At 37.2% G+C, this 5,000-nt stretch overlaps 1 protein-coding gene across 2 annotated transcripts in view; it reads left to right on the forward strand.

Moving 5' to 3' along the window:
• LOC132129493 (signal peptide, CUB and EGF-like domain-containing protein 3) overlaps window positions 1-5,000 on the forward strand; it is a 113,674-nt gene that overhangs the window by 48,501 nt on the left and 60,173 nt on the right. The window lies entirely within an intron of this gene.

A 5,000-nucleotide genomic window follows, 5' to 3' on the forward strand; every position in this document is an offset into this window, starting at 1 on the left:
GCTTTAGGTGAAAGATAAATCCAGTGTGTGCGTGACCGGTGAACTTAGGGCGAAAGATTTTATGGTCTGTCACATGTGGGGCGGGGTTTCCCCAACAGCGGCATCGGATTGGATTCGCTTAGATAAATAGGACCCACCTCGGACTTCTGAGGAAATCAGAAAAAGAGCTGTGAAAAATACTTAGACATGGACTTCTTATACTCACCTAAAACCCCCGAGAAGGAATTGGACAAAGAGATGACGGAAAAGGCTGACTTTGGCACCGAGAAAGCCGTACAACAGTAGATTGTGCATGGCGAGGTTTCTCAGTGAAAATACGGACAGCGTGCGAGATGAATGAATCAAGATCAAAGATGATGTGATCTCATATCATAATATGTACCCTCAAATATAATCTGGTGATGGTATAAACTGTTTCACAGTGATATAATAAAGGTTTTAAATAAAAATTCCAAGAATTAAATTGAAATAAAAGATTTAAAATATAACAATCAATAAAGAGGATGTATAATAAAAGATTTAAAATTAAATCCTAATAATTAAATCAAAGTAAAAACAATCAATAAAGTTGTATAACAAAGGTTTTAAAATAAAATCCTAATAATTAAATGGAAATAAAAACAATCAATAAAGAAGTTGTATAATAAAAGTATAAAATAAAATCCTAATAATTAAATCGAAGTAAAAACAATCAATAAAGAAGTTGTATAATAAAAGTATAAAATAAAATCATAATAATTAAATGGAAAATAAAACAATCAATAAAGAAACTGTACTCACATTCACTAAAACCAGAATGAATACTATATATAGGCTATGGGGTGTGCATGGATAGTCAAAGCTAATGTTAAACATGAATGTCAACAACAGTGTAGTCAACAGCGGAGCTCTTTTTGCAATATTAAAGTTATTTTCCCAATGGAGCCAGCACAATTACAATCTACTCGTTTTAAGAAGAAATTTATAAAGAAGGAGGAGAGCAAGGTTTTTGGCCATGGCGTTTTGTGGACCAGTGTTAGCAACGTCGGTACAGAGAAACGTGTGGGTGCGGAGTCGCAGCCAGGAGTGATGGGATACTGATGTGAGTGGCTTCACTAAAATACAGAATTCATCAGTAACTTTCGAATGACCAGATCCACCTTCGATTATGTTTGTGAGCGCCTTCGATTAACTCTGTCACGGGAAGAGACATGTCTGCGGCGGCCCATAACAGTGCAGAAACGCGTTGGAGTTGGAGTGTATTGGCTAGCAACAGGTGCGTGCTATCGTACGATAGCTAACTTGTCCGCATCGTCCGCCATGGTTGTTGTTTATCTTCTCGTTCCCGCCTACTTCAACGCAGAATTATGACGTTTGTAGCGTATCAATGACGTACGGGTCGGATACATGTGGCCTGGTCGTTCAGACGGAGGACGTATCGGATTCAGGACCACATACCCAAGTGGCCTGGGTCACATTTGAAAAGATTGGATCTGTGTCGTTCAGACTGTCATGAAAAGAACAGATACAGGTCGCATAGGGGCAAAAAAATCGGAATTGGGTCGTTTCAGCCTGCAGTGTGAACGTAGCCTTAGAATCTCTGTGTTTGTGTGTGTGTGTGTGTGTGTGTGTGTGTGTGTGTGTTAGACACAGCCGCTCCTGTCAATTCTGTGACATTCAATCCCCATCTCTTTACACTCTACCTTTCGTATTAAAACCTGTGAACTATCCATACAATGTGACCATTTGTAGTTTTTTCCGGGTTATTGTCAGTGGTTCATCAATGTTATCCGTAGCGCTCTCTATCCGAAGACGCATCTGTGGACCACGTGGCGCGGGTATTACATTGCGTTCATGTCTCTCTCTCTCTCTCTCTCTCTCTCCCTCTCATGCATGTGTACACATTCATTCGTCTCCAAGTCTTATTTTCTTCTTTTAAATGAATATAAACACATTATACATTCACACACAATATAAAACAAAATTTTTACAATAATTTTACTCATCAATAAAAATATACATTTTCCCAGGATCGGAGAAAAAAAAAAAAAAAAATATATATATATATATATATTGAGAATTACATAAATATTAGTTTTCAAAAAGTTTGCTGCTAAACTGCTTTTAGATCTTTGTTTCAGTTGTTTCTGTGATGTACTGAAATATAATTACAAGCACTTTATACGTTTCAAGGGCTTTTATCGACAATTACATGACATTTATGCAAAGAGTCAGTATTTGCAGTGTTGGCCCTTTTTTTTCAGGGCCTCTGCAATCAGAGGTGGGTAGTAACGAGTTACATTTACTTCGTTACATTTACTTGAGTAATTTTTTGGGGTAACTAATACTTTTCGGAGTATATTTAAAGATGGGTACTTTATACTCTTACTTGAGTACTGTACTTTTACTTCGTTACTGTGGGCGACGCTCCTCTCGTTACTTTATCTTAATGCAATAAATGTTATAAATGCTTCAGTTTATTCCAAACGCGCCGTCTACTTTTATCTGGACAATGAGCGATGCCCATTCAATTCTGTTCAAAGGCTTGATCAAACCAATTGGCAAACGAGTGAATTGGTTCATGAATCAGTTTGAATGAGTTGTTCAGTTCCCTGCCGCACGCGCTGAGCGTCTGAAGTGGTTCACTCGGAGTTGTAACGTTTAAGAACATTAGCAGCGTTGAAAACGTGGCTGGAACTGCACTGAATTGAAAGCAAATCTGCAAAGGATATTATTTGCTAGCGATGGAGATCCTTATTAGATGAACACCGCGTGTGCTGTCTACTGTTTAACAGGTAATAACTTGGGCTACATTCGATTACAGTACACAATACCACTGTGACATTAGTTTGTTCCCTTATGAAAATTAACCATGGTTTTACTACAAATAAAACCAAAAAAACATGGTTACTATAGTTGAACCATGGTAACCACAAATTAACCATGGTTTTGCTAAATTAACCATAGTTTAACCATGGTATTTGTAGTAAATCTGTGGTTATACAAATGGTAGTCAACACGCCAAAAAACCATGGGTTACTACAGTTTTACTATAATAAAACCATGGTTATTTTTCGTAAGGGATTGTACGTGTGTGGCTTATAACAGAGGGGAGTCAAGTTGAATGCAGCTTCCAAAAGACAAAAAATAGCAGATTAAGAATTTATTAATTTTAATACAATCACACCGGCATGAGAACTCAGCGAGTCATAGCATCAGCTGCTAAATTCAGATCTGTGATTGCTTGCTGGCGCTGAGCCAGAGACAGACGCGTTTTTACAGCGCTGCGCATTATAACCAATCACACATGATTCTTTTGAGCTTATTAAAGCATTGGCCAATCAGAGGCGTTCCGATGAGTCATCGCTAAAATGCCGGTGCTTCCTTCACTCGCTCGCTGACTGAATACCTCTTTCTGGCAAATTCTCTCGTCAGAAACAACAAAGTGCAGATGTGTGTACGAATCTGTAAATAAGATATTGATTTCACAGTGTTAACAGTTTCAGGGATTTTAATGGGAGTTTCTGAGAGTGTTTGAAATCTAGACTGTCAGTGTAAATTATCTTTAATAATGTAAATGTTATTTGCTCTCTTTCTGAACAATGAAAGATTTTCATACGATACTCTTTTACTCTTACTCAAGTAACTATTCAAGACTAATACCTTTACTTTTACTTGAGTAAATATTTCTAGAAGTACTTTTACTTTTACTTGAGTATAGTTTTTGGGTACTCTACCCACCTCTGTCTGCAGTTCGACTGGGCATGCTCTCAATCAACTTCTGGGCCAAATCCTGACTGATAGCAACCCATTCTTTCATAATCACTTCTTGGAGTTTGTCAGAATTAGTGGGTTTTTGTTTGTCCACCCGCCTCTTGAGGATTGACCACAAGTTCTCAATGAAATCTGGGGAGTTTCCAGGCCATGGACCCAAAATTTCAACATTCTGGTCCCCGAGCCACTTAGTTATCGCTTTTGCCTTATGGCACGGTGCTCCATCGTGCTGGAAAACGTGTTGTTCTTCACCAAACTGTTGTTGGATTGTTGGAAGAAGTTGCTGTTGGAGGGTGTTTTGGTACCATCCTTTATTCATGGCTGTGTTTTTGGGCAGAATTGTGAGTGAGCCCACTCCCTTGGATGAGAAGCAACCCCACACATGAATGGTGTCAGGATGCTTTACTGTTGGCATGACACAAGACTGATGGTAGCGCTCACCTTTTCTTCTCCGGACAAGCCTTTTTCCAGATGCCCCAAACAATCGGAAAGGGGCTTCATCGGAGAATATGACTTTGCCCCAGTCCTCAGCAGTCCATTCACTATACTTTCTGCAGAAGATCAATCTGTCCCTGATGTTTTTTTTGGAGAGAAGTAATGATTATTGTATCACTCCCTACACTACCAACAGTGTAAACATTCTGAAGATCATGTAGTATAACTGATCTTTTTCAAAAGCTGTTTAATTATTTTTTTACTGTACACCTACAGTACCACCACACAATAAAATGCTGCATGCAGGTACATTTTTAATTAAATGATGTTTTTTTAAGGCGATCTGAATTATGACTACCCTATAAATTTAATCATAAACCACATGTACCATGTTATATCACTATAATATCCATGCCACTATACAAATTTGTATTCTGATAAACCATATAAACAAGCAGAGATACACATGAACATATCAAGTTAAAAAGAGACTTATCTCTATTTTAAACAATATGAAAAAATAAATAAAATATAAAATTATATATGACAACACGTTACTAAAGCATAACATACATTTTAAACAAGTATTCACCAAGTTTATCAAACTTATAAAACACATCGCAGTAACAGACATGTTACTAAACCAAAGCAAATCATTTATCATAAATTTTTAATCATGTATTCAACATATTCTTATACAACATATACAAACACATTTTAAACATATTTTTAAAAAAAATGGTCATAAACGCTGCCGTCTCGAAATTACAGACATGTACAATCACAATCATGCTGCTCACATATTTATGGAT

Source organism: Carassius carassius, chromosome 46 (assembly GCF_963082965.1).
Source record: "Carassius carassius chromosome 46, fCarCar2.1, whole genome shotgun sequence".
Classification (NCBI taxonomy): domain Eukaryota; kingdom Metazoa; phylum Chordata; class Actinopteri; order Cypriniformes; family Cyprinidae; genus Carassius; species Carassius carassius.